We start from the raw sequence: 13,069 nt of genomic DNA, 5'->3' as shown, positions 1-13,069 counted from the left end.
AAGTGCTCTTTTGCGGAGCTTTACTAGCGCGCCAGCACGCTTTCCCCTTCAACGTTTTTGGCACAGAATCCCATATAGAGCCGCAGCTTCACTCGCCAGGATCTCAGTGAACCTCGGATCAATGAAAGATGGTGAAAAAAACCCAAGAGAGGACTCTCTGATGTTGAGAAGTTCCTTTCTACTGAATGAGACCACAGGATTGTGGCCCGACACCACAGAACTATAGCTCGAAAACATAAAAACACACAAAATACAAAAACAAAAAGAGAGCGAAGCTCAGAGGCTGCCATCGTCGGCGCCATCTTGAATTGATGCACGTGTTGCAATGACCCAGTCAAAGTCTAGATATAAATCTATTTAAAAATCTGCGGTAACACTAGAGAACGTATTTTTCTGTTTTTGTTTTCAATCTGACTAAGTTTAAGCTATTTTGCTCAGACGAATGGCTGAAAATATTTTTTTTGAATGTGCAAAGCTGAGATATGTCCAAAAAACATGATGTTGCAATTGTAGTTAAGGGTGGTTCTACAAAGTATTGCCATCACTCAGAACCTCAGCAAACATATAGTAGATATTAACTGGGCCATCCTCAATTCAAATAAGTTATTTAAAATGAACATAAATAGGATGTAGCAACAACGCTAAAACAAAGAAGAAGCTAGAGAGGCAAATAAGACAATCCAGTTATATTACTAAGATCTGTTACTAAGGTTGTACTTCCGGCCTATTAAAAAGAGAACGGAATTGACCTGGAAGGTAGTGGTTAACAACAAACACACCTTTGTGGAAAGAGTTAAGTTGGAAGAATGTGACTCGTTTTTTTCTTCTGTCCAGCAAGAAGACAAAATACTCTTTGCTGGAAACAATGTTAAGGAATTGACTTTGATTTTAAAATATTCTACCTTGGGAATCAAGAAGACCTTAAGTTTGCTCCAAGTGATGCGTTTAAGGATTATTGATGAAAATGGTTGACGTATGTACTGAATACGGGATCTGATTTTGTATAGGGGGTCTAAATTTGGGATGTTGCTGAAGTTTAGTTACCCTGCCTGTTAGATACCAAAATACATGTCCCTTACAGGAGAAAACATGACTAATAATGCTAACATAAATGTGGTCAATGCAAAATTTTATACTCCCATTTCTCCATAATCCTTCTCTGTATACAGTGTGTGTCTCTGTTTTTGTACATTGTGTAACTGAAGACTTTATAAAAAAAGAACATTTTAAAAGTGTAATAAAGATTACACAAAACGTACCCATGTCTCTTCAAACTCAAAGTACAAACAAACTGAATTCAGCTCATTATTTAATCCAAAGAGTTTTTCTGTGTTTATAGCATGATTTTCCTACTTCTCTTTGTGGAACAGTCAGCTGCCAAATTCACAGTCTCTCCAGAACATGTTATAGTTAGCCAGATCATAAAGTCTGACATTATTGAACACTGCTCAGATATGCAAATATTTGAAACACTGTATGTGTCTTGATCATTGAGTGTTAGGTTTTGGTCTGATTAATGCCTCCACTCCTGTTTCGGAGGGTCTGGTCAATGCCTTCACTCCTGCCCTGGTGCCCGCTTGGGTTTATTTTGCTTTTGTTTTCAGTGACTCTTGTAGGGCGTTTTGAATCTGCCCTTGGGAGGGGATTTAAGAGACCCCTAGTTTTTTCCCTTAAATTTATTTTCGTCTATTCCCTTTGTTTAAGTGTCCCTTGTGTCTTAGTTCAGCTCCATCTGTGTTAATTTGTGTCCCTCTGTCAGTCTCCCTGGTTATCTTTTGCCTCAGCTGCCCCATATTATCCCGTGATGAACACCACCCGGTGTCATTCTCCACACCTCCCTCAGTATATAGGCTCTCTGGTTTTGCTTGTTCTCTGATATAATAAATTATTTATTAAATAATTATCATGTTCATCCAATGTTCCTGTCTACATTTGGGTCTAACTCCAAAACCACAACACATTACAGTAAGTTTGTCTGACCCATAAGACCACTGGGACTAGTTGGTGTAAACTTTGTATGTGTTACTGAAGTTAACCAGGGTTTTAATTTTTTTAATGTAAAACTACTTGGTTTCTGAAGAGCACAAGCATTGTGCATTGGTTGTAATATTAAAGTAGTGTCAGAATGAACCATTCTCTCTCTTACTTAATGTTTTGTCCGTGGAGCATTTTTAGCCTAATACAAGGTTTAAATTAATGATAAAATTGTTCTTGTATTGTGTTCACTTGTAGCAGAGCATTACTTTCTTTTCAAAACAGGCTTGTATTTTTTATGAATCTCTAAAGATTATTAATATCTCTCAAGATTTGGCTCACCATGGCATTTGTAACATCGTAAACAGACGTTAAATATTAAGAAGTGCAGGAACTACTGGAGTAATTTGATGTTATTCTTGGATTGTTTTGAAAATAAAATGAACAGAATAAGAATGAACAATTGACAGAAAAATAAAAAAGGCTTAGACAGATAGATAGACACACTCACACACACAAGTTTGTATTTCTACCCGTATTAAGACATTGTATTGACTTCTACTCATTTTAGCAACTGGATTTATGTTCTACCTCAACATTTACCCTAACTATTACCATTACCAGTATATTCCTATCCCTAACATTAACCAAACAAAAACAACAAATTCACACCATACCTCTAAAGCAACCCTAGCCCTAAAGGAGGGGGTTTGTCCCTTTAGGAAAGATCCTGGCCCCCATAAGGCTTTCAGTCTTTAGAAGGTAACTGAATATATAAGAATAGGTGTCCTAAATTGGTGACAGAAACAAGCACACACACACATACAGAAGTAAATCTAACAAAGTTTGGAAGTAAGCATATGTCTGTCGAAAACTTTACTTCTGGATAATTTCCCTTTGGGATCAATAAAGTATTTTTGGATTGAATTAAATATAAATAATATATTATTTAACAATTTTAGAAACATGATTCCCAGCTCAAACACTTTGTTACTTTACCATGTTATTTGTCCACATACACTCACTAAAGAAGAAAACTTAAGCCAATGCTCCAATGCTTTGGTATACCTGCAGACCATTGAAGTACATGATTTGATTTGTAACAAGCTTGCATGGCTAGAACAAACACCATAGATCAATACTGGTGCCTTCCTTAATGGACCAGTAGTGTCACAGGCATTGGATCCAATACATGGCATCACTGACACTTGGTGGATTTATTACTGGTTTCACATTGAGGTAAGGTAAGGTAAGTTTATTTATATAGCGCTTTTCAGTAACAAGACACTCAAAGCGCTGTACATACAATCACAAAGAACACAGAAAAACAAATCAAATGCTAAGAAATCTAAAAATCTATGAATCCTTCTGAGAAATCTAAAAATATCTGGTCAATATTACAATGATACAGATAACATTAATAATCCTTTGGGTTTTACTGGTAAGAGCTGGTTCTAAACAAATCTTTCTACAGAGGTAATTATATAATTAAGTCCTCTATGAAGGGGAAAGCATCTTGTGCTAAGAAGTCTCATCATTCCACTGAATTCTAATTAGTGAAGCTGAGTCACTGGTACAAAACAGCTTTAATCCACATTTTCAGGTGCTAATAACATTGCTTTTACTGGTGCTGAAGTTGAACTAAGTAATCTAATTAAGAAAGCTGGGTCATTGGTGTAAGAGCAGCTAAAGTCCAAGTTACTAATATTGTTTGGTTTTCGCTGGTAAAATCTATGAAAGTAATGAAATTACACATTTAGGTAAAGTAAGATAGGAGGGGAAAAAAATCATATTACAGACTATTCTTAGCAGAATAGTCTGAAACAGTACAAAAAAACCTCAGCAGGGGTAAGCAACACACACATAAGTAAAGATTCAGCAAGGGTACGGTGGAATCTTGAGGGTGCGAATGTAAGTCTGAGTGTGTTTGCAAGAATTAGACTGTCAACACTGATAGAAGCGCCATTGTCCTTGAGAAGAGAGGTGGAAGTTTTATCAATCAGCTGCATAGTCCTATCAGCACACAGCTGGTAGGGGAGTGCTGGAGAAGAGCGTTGTGTTTATATAACATCCAGGAGATATTTTGTCAATAGCCAGTTAGCAGAAGTTGCCAAGGCCACATTGGGGAGCCAGATTTAGAAAAACAATAAATGTTGTGGTTCAGGCAGTTGTGAATTTCCAACTACCTTAAGAGATTTACTGGTATGTCTCAATTGCGAATCCAAATTTCTGGTATTTTCCGCAGATCTGGAGCGTACAACTTCTCCAAGATTATATCCTTTAACCTCTGAGTCCAACCGCTGCCAGGCTGCGATTCTGTTCAGGAATCGTGTCCAGCTTGCTATTCTGCTCTCTTAACATTTCAGTCTCAGTGTTGATCGCTCTACAGACTCCATCTAACATCGCAGGAAGCTTTGGAACGCTTTGAACAGCCGCCCACGTTTTGCAAATCACTTGATAAGCCAGGTAACCACCAACTCCAAAAAGCAGAAATCCTGTTATCAAAGTCCAAATATGTACACATTTTCTACGTCCGTGACCGACATTGTAACACACAATCTTCCACTGCTGCCAAGAATCCATTGTGTTTCCAGAGAAGAACGTCCCACCTGGGCAAGAGGGTCTCCTTTACCCTGTCTTCCCGTAGGAAAAAAAAAAAAATTGACCAATTACGTTGAGAGTCCAGCTGACCAAATCCATAATTTACAAGTTTGGAGGATATGCAAAGCGAGGCTCTGAGAAAAATAAGGACAAAATCAGAAGCAGGGATCAGCAGGGAGGGAGGGAGAGAAAATGCGTGCCTCTTCCACCGAGAGCCAAGAGAAAAGAAAAAAAAAAAAGACCAGGGTTGAGGGTTTTTATGAGGCCGAGTGATTGTAACATGCAATTGCCCAGCATGTGCAACATTTGGTGGCTACTCCGGAGTTTCTACATCAGAACATCCACACATCTCAGGATTGCTCCGATTACCCAGACCTGCTACTTTTGACAAAGCAACAGAACATCATGGTGTGTTGAGCCATAAGAAATACCTTCTGGGAGTGATTTGGAGAACTCTGATGGAACAACCCTGTGGGGTTCTGCTCTGCCTGAGACAGCACCTTGGTACAGTCTTTCCACAAGACAGCACCAGGCCATGTGTGGGGTTCTTCAACGGAAAGCCGGGTCTATGGGGTAAGAACGCTGTCAAAAACAATATGTATGTAAAGACGGAAATGTGTGCATTTTAGTCAATAGTTGTGCATAAGTAAAATCCAAAAGAGGTATTGTATATTTTCTCTGTAAGAATACAAAATAAAATGTTACAGCTTCTAGAAATTACAAACAGAAAGTTCAAGTTTACAGTTGTGGTTTATTCTTTATGAATACAATATGCTATAACAGTTTGTGAATACGATTTCTTTTCTTTGAGAATACGAATTTACATCAGGCTCAGAATTTACATCAGGCTCAGAATATAGTGGGTGGAGTTATACAATGATGTACAGTAGGTGGCGGTATGCACCTCTGAATTTGTTGCGAACAAGCAGAAGAAGAAGAAGCAGCAGCACTAGCACTAGCGCCAAGATGACGGACCAAGAGCATAAATTAACGACATTAAGACATATATAAACTTTTTAACATTACCTGGCTTTGTACCGTAGTTTCTTGGTCCGTTCCTTTGGCGCTAGTGCTGCTGCTTCTTCTTCTTCTTCTCTTCTTCTGCTGACTGTTCACAACAAATTCAGAGGTGCATACTGCCACCTACTGTACATTATTGTATAACTCCACCCACTATATTCTATAATTTAGTTTTGTATTTCATATAAATAAGAACAACGCTTTATTTATAATACTCTTGATTCCCTCCTATCTCCCCTCTGTTCCTAATATTCATTTTAGACTGAATTATCTCCCATTTCGGCACTACATTTACTGGCGGTGAGGAGTGTGACAGCGCATGCGCAACGCGAATCGACTAACTATGCTCCACTAACCAGCCTGAGATCACGTGATACCAAGTCACTGATGTAAATTCGTATTCTCAAAGAAAAGAAATTGTATTCACAAACTGTTACAGCATATTGTATTCATAAAGAATAAACCACAACTGTAAACTTGAACTTTGTGTTTGTAATTTCTTGAAGCTGTAACATTTTATTTTGTATTCTTACAGAGAAAATATACAATACCTCTTTTGGATTTTGCTTATGCACAATTATTGACTAATATGCACACATTTCCGTCTTTACATACACATTGTTTTTGACAGCGTTCTTAACCCATACGGGTCTTCGTTCTTTAGGCATACAGGCATGTTTTAGATTAGCTTGCAGTCCCAGATCCTACCAGTTTCAGCAGCTATGGATCAGTGTTCTACATGAGAGAATAACACAGCTATTCATTTGTGTTGGGCAAAGAGGGAGTCAATCAGTTTGGGCCACAGGATCCTTAGTTTTTGAAGTCATTACTGCTTTGTTTCTTTTTATTGTGGCAATTTGGATTGATTCTAGGTTGCTTTAAAAGTGATCAGATTAAATCCAATTAATTATACTGTTAAAAAATAATAATCACAAAAACATTTGCAATGTGTCACAAAATGACCTGCAGGTGTTCAATGATCTTATCATCAGCTCAAGGGAAAGCGTTAAAGAGAAAGAGCAGCTGAATTCCCCCCTCTCACCCTGATAGAGAGGAAAGTGGGTGTTTTAGAAGAGCATGGTGCTTGAAATTATATTGCCATTGCTGGCCATTCAAGACATTGTGCTATTGTCATCACTTTGCATCAAAAGGCCTTCACAGAACTGAGTATTGGTGTTATTAAGACGGCACACAAATCAACCATCCAACAAATCATTTAGAACTTCAAGAAGAGAGGTTCAGTTGAAGTGAAAAATGAATTACAGTCACCAATAAAGCCAAGCCAGTGGCAGGACTGTCTCCTGGGCAATTCAACTTGCATGATCGGGTTTTCAACAGTGCAGAGCTTGCTGAGGAATGGCAGCAAGCAAATAGGAGTGTTTCTGCATGCACAGTGAGGTGGAGACATTTGTAGTTTGGCCTGATGTCATGAAGACCTGAAAAGAAGTTATCTCTCTCCAAGAAAAACATAAGAGACAGCCTGACATTCTGCAGGAAGGATCAGGTTTGGACTGAGAATTTTTTTTTTTCTAATGAAGGTCCTTTCATACTGTTGAGACATTTAGAAAAAGTATAGTCTAAAAACAGACAGAAACAAAGAACACTAGCATGACATCCTGGTCATCCTAACAATTAAGCATCGTGAGACTATTTATGTGTGACTGCATCTCGTCCAAAAGAGTGGGATAACTCACTAATTTGCTTAAAAACATTGAAATTAAGAATTATCAAAACATGCCCCAAGAAAGACACTGACAAATGGTCGAAGCCCAATTTAGTCTGGTCTTTGCAGGGTGATGGAGCATTGTGTCAGCAGGCAATAGTGAGAAGTATGTGGGTCAGAGATCAAAACATTGAAATCTGTGTTTCAACATTTTGTTGTCATTGAGAAACTGGCAAATACTTATCAGTGTGGATTGTGGAAGTCTTTAAAATTAAGAAAATATTAATACTTGACCTAAATTTGATGTATTTCTCAATAAAAGGCAAGCCAAGTTTATTTATATTTATAGCACATTCCAGCAACAAGACAATTCAAAGTGCTTTACATAATGAAAACGTGAAAAGAAAACATAGGAAAAAATGCATAGTATTGGCATAGTAAATGAAAGAATAGAAAAGTTGAACAACTGATTGAAATGAATGATATTTCCACTAATAGCTTAAATAGAACAGTTAAAGGCAACTCTAAACAATGGGGTTGTTACTTTGAATTAAAACAACTCAGGGATTCAGCATGTTTGCCTTTGTGAAAAACTTTTGAAATTTTAGGAAAGGTTTCTTCTTGAACTTCTGAATCCCTTAGAAACAAATATCTAACAACCTAAAAGCAGTAATGTTTGAAAAAACAATTTTCTGACAAACTCAGATTGGCCATGACTGTACCATTATGAAACACTCAGTGAGTGTGGGAGAAGAAAGTTTACTAATATATAAAAATGATGAAAAGACAACTGGTTTCCTCTCAAAGCCGATGCTGGGGACCTTTTATTCAGAACATCTCTGAATACATCTTCATAATACAAAATCCCAAAGAATCCCAGATCCCTGACACGAGTCTGGATATATATATATACAAAAGTCATATCATTGTTGTGTATGTGAAACTTTTTAACCAATCAGATTACGCACATTTTCTTGGCACACACAGCATTGATTCTCAGGCGCAGTTACAGGAATACAAGACTAGCATCACATCTGCAAGAAATCAAACCGGTCTATGTAACAGTTGTACAATAACAGTTTCATTCCTCTTATCAACTCCTCATTCCAGAGCTGAACTGGACCGCTGTTTCCCTTTTTTGGGCCCAACAAGACTCAAAACAGGCCTGCTAAGAATGACTTTTTCTTATGTCCATAACAGTTTAGGCAGAATTAAGTTTCCCATATCGTAAAGACAATAGTAACACTTTTAATCTACCAAACAAAGCTTTAAGCTTCCACATGAGCTATTATTGTCAACACTGTGATCCATTGAATCTAATATTGTAAATATTCAGTCACATGAAGTGTTACTTGGCAGTTCCACTGTCAATGTGAAACATCGGGTGAACAAGAAAAAAATGCCCTATTTCCAATGTTTTGTCCCCTACAGTTTGTAAACTCCTGATGTGTTTAGGTTGACGTTTCAGTGGCATAGAAAAATATGCTGCCTTAGGTAAATAATAGCCTTCCTTATAATTTAACCCTATTTCATACATAGTTTGACAACCAGCTCAACCAGGCTGCCACAAATTTATTTTTTGCAAAATCAAAAAACTCAACAACCTGAGCACCTCAGCTCTTACATGCCATGTTTACAGAATGTGTGCCACTACTAAAGCATTAACAAACCTGCTAGTCAAAAATTGCTGCAATGACCTACTAATAGCTTTGCTAAATCCCATGCACGAAGATTCACTGTTTACTCTTTTGTGCATGCAGGATGCCTAAAACTAAAAGTGATACTGACAGCTTGACCCCCTTTCTGAATGAGTGGGCTAATGATTATCTGATGACTTGGAGGCACTCATAAAGCATTGATATGCCATCCTCAGAATTCAAAAGAAATGTACCTCATCCTGAAGCAGCAGAACATTGTAAATTCCACACCCTTCATTCTAATACACACATGGTTCAGAAATAAATACAATAAACGCAAGGCACATATTTTAAAGATGTGACAGGACTCGATGTTCCTCAAAATCCCCTTTATTTCCCCCATTTAGGATTGTGCAACATGTAACTTTCTTTATGCCTGCATACATGGCAAGATCGGAAGCAATAGGAGAGCAACTTTAAGGAAATGTATCTTAATTCATCTTGAACAGCAGAAAATTCAATGTCACTGCCTCTAATAATTATAACATGGCAGTTTACCAAACTTTGCTTCCAATGTGTTGATGAAAAATAAAAGCATTTCTTTTCAAAATCCCTGAACTGATCTTAGCCTGTATTTTGGTTTAGAATACCATTTCAAGCTTTAATTGTTTGGATTTTTTTATATCTGGGAAAAATTGAACAAATGCAGAAAAGGACAGCAGTTGAATACAGTTGAATAGCTAGGGATAGCTTCTAAATCCACTTGTTCATTCCTGCATTCATTTTCCTTTCCTGCCCACCTTTCTGAACATGTGCAAAGCCCTGACTGTGTAGCTTGCTTTGTTTGAGCTTTAAAGCTGCAGTAGGTAACGTTTGTTAAAATGTATTTTTACATATTTGTTAAAACTGTCACTGTCATAACTGTAGAATATGGACCGATAATCAGTGAAAAAAAATTAAGTTCCTCTGCCTCTACCCAGTGGTCCTATTGCTATTTGCAGAAATACACCACTCCCGGTCAGAACCAACCAACCAGAGCCAGGAGGAATGTCTTAGCAATGTCAATCACGTTTGTGTACACTCGTATCCGAACAGGCATTATTACAGGTCTCTCTCCCTTGCTCTCAGCTGTGCTACAGCCCTCCCTCCACAGCGGAGCCTGCTGTAAACGCACAGAATAGTGAGCAGGGCCATCGATGATGGCAGATGAACAGCTATGGCACATTAACTGGCAGGGGCAAAACATCAATGATATGCTTTACATTGACTATGACCTGCCCATACCATTAGCACAGCTCCAGAACACTGGCAATTGAGCTAGAACGACAGTACGTGGTGTGCGGGGGAGGGTGCATACATGAGAATGGTTGACTCTGCTAAGACATTCCTCCTGGCTCTGATTGGTTGGTTCTGACCAGGAGCGGCTTGATTTTTTTTTCACAGATTATCTGTCCATATTCTACTGTCAAGACATAGTGACAGTCTTAACAAATACCACGAACAAGTCTACTCAGGGTCATTTTGAGTTATTTACAAATCCTAAAAGAGTGGAGTCTAAGCTTTCCAATGATGTCACACTTGTAGAAATCGAAAAAGAATTGAAAAGGATATGACCATTTGAATGTTGGCAATCTCCAAAGTACTTTAAGGAGAAAACAGGCTGCAAAATTTTGTTTCGAGTCACCCTGGAAGCTGGGCGGTAACAAGAGCTGTTAATTTGAATAACTTTGTATAGCTTGCTGCAACAATTCCCCCAACAATGTTTATCAACAGAAGCTCCAATGACTGCTCTGTCATTAAACTCACAGCACTAGTTTTCTATGTAAAAATAATTTATAGCACTGCATTACAATATTCGTGTGCAAACATCTTTCAACTGTCCAAACAATTACAACACCAAATGTAACGGTAACACACGCACAAGAAAAACTAAATAAAAACATTAACTCAAAACACTTAACATTTACAAAATTGAGAAATATTAACTGTTTAATTTATTTATTTGTTTTTTGGGGCTGAAATTACATGTTGATACATTGTTATTCCTGCTCTTTTTAATTGTTCTTTTTGTTTTTTAAAAGAACTTCTCAAATAAAGTGTTTTAGAATCAGAATCAACTTTATTGCCAAGTTCGTACATACAAGCAAGGAATTTGACTCTGGTACACTTAGCTCTCTGGTTTTTGTTTTTTTGCATTAAAGAATATACATATATACAATATACAAATATACACATATATAAATAAAACGGTGCATTTGCCACATCTGTATGCTGTTGTTCTGTACTCTATTAAATGTTCATCAGAGAAACAGCCTGGGGGAAGAAACTGTCTCTGTGGCGGCTGGTTTTAGTGAACAGTGATCTGTAGCGACAGTCTGAAGGTAAAACTCTAAACAGTTTATGTGCAGGGTGTGTGGGGTCTGCAGAGATTTTTGCAGCTCTTTTTCTGACCCTAGACCTGTATAAGTCCTGGATGGAGGGAAGGTCAGACCTGATTATTCTCTCTGCAGACCTGATTATTGGATCAGACCAGTGACAGTGGTGTCATCTGCAAACTTCAGGAGTTTCACGGACAAGTCCGGTGAGGTGAAGTCATTTGTATAGAGGAAGGGAGAAGAGGAGTGGGGATAGAACACACCCCCGGGGGGCACCAGTACTTATTGATCTGGATCGGGAGAAGATGCTTCCCAGTTTCACCTACTGCTGTCAGTTTGTCAGGAAGCTGTTGATCCACTGACAGGTGGAGGCTGGGACGTTGAGCTGGGTGAGCTTCTGGTGGAGGATGTCTGGTATGATGGTGTTGAAGGCCGAGCTGAAGTCTACAAACAGGATCCTGGCGTACGTCCCTGGACGGTCGAGGTGTTGCAGGATGAAGTGTAGGCCTAAGTTGACAGCATCATCTGCTGACCTGTTTGCTCGGTAAGCAAACTGCAGGGGGTCCAGCAGGGGGCCTGTGATGTCTTTCAGGTGCTTCAACACCAGCCGCTCAAAGGTGTGGGCCATTTTAAAATACAAAAGAAATCCAACCAGTCTTCCAGGTTGCATCAATCAATCACTCAATAGGTGGGACAAAAAGCAGTTTGGGGGTTGGTGATCAATGTGTCTCTCTGATCAGAATTCTGGTATGATCATAGGTATGGGCCAATAGTTTACACCTTTTGAATAGCTGTTTCTGAACAAGGGAAACAAAGGAAATATTTCTCTCAGCTTTTAATACTTGACTGGTCAGGTTTACGTGAACTACGCAGAAAATACATGATTTATTTTCAATGTGTTGCATCATTAGAGTTTTCTTTTCAAAGCTGTCAAACTCAACCCATGAGAAACTGAAAGGTATTCCTGCAGACTTCAATGCCTCTAATCAAATAAGTTGTTCTGGCATGTTTTCTTTTCGTTGGTGTCTTTTTGGTGGATATAGTCATTGCTGAAGTTTGTACTGTACGCCAGTTTGCTCAAGATGTCTGATTGTCATGTCCTGCCACTCGTTTTCTGCTGCTAAAGAATCCATCCGTATGTTGTACATGAACTCTGGACAAGGTTTGCAGCTACAGGACTGTGTCCCAAGTGAAGAATTCTCCTTTCTTCTCCCATAGAATTTACAGTCAAAATTAGGGATCTTCTCCATTTCGCTGTCATGCATTCAGCTCGGTCCATCTTGAAGAAACACATTTCAACACATTTCAAACATCAGCTGCTTTAAGCAGCCATGTGCTTACTTCAAGCACGCAGCTCATTGGCCGACACACATAGCAAAAGCCAAACAAAGCTGTTAAATAAATGAGCTGTGGGTTTTCCATCCACGATACAGATGTGGGCTGGCTGGGTTTTATGTTGAAAACCGGCTTTAAACACAACATTTACAGTTTAAAACCTCTGAAACTGTCATTTAAAGCACTGAGTGGTTACTTCATAACTTAAACTTGCACATTTTGCAATAAAACCATCCATTTCTTAGAAATAGATGGTTTTTCCTCTTTTTCTCCATTTCCGCTCTGCTGACTTGTTCCTAATTTTCTCATGGCGCATCACATATGTTAAAAATACAATTTAACAAAAGTTACCTACTGCAGCTTTAAGGCTACATTCATTTACTATTTTTACCATGAACCATGTACCAACTCCACCACCCTGGGTTAATAATTAATCTATGTCTCAAAACTGTCTTGCAATTTTT

At 38.4% G+C, this 13,069-nt stretch overlaps 1 protein-coding gene across 1 annotated transcript in view; it reads left to right on the top strand.

Moving 5' to 3' along the window:
* The window catches only part of LOC124867304 (neural-cadherin-like), a 260,114-nt gene that overhangs the window by 10,107 nt on the left and 236,938 nt on the right, over positions 1 to 13,069 (top strand). The gene's annotated exons all lie outside the window — the stretch shown is intronic.

Source organism: Girardinichthys multiradiatus, chromosome 4 (assembly GCF_021462225.1).
Source record: "Girardinichthys multiradiatus isolate DD_20200921_A chromosome 4, DD_fGirMul_XY1, whole genome shotgun sequence".
Lineage (NCBI taxonomy): Eukaryota > Metazoa > Chordata > Actinopteri > Cyprinodontiformes > Goodeidae > Girardinichthys > Girardinichthys multiradiatus.
This window is presented reverse-complemented; position numbering and strand designations above follow the sequence as displayed.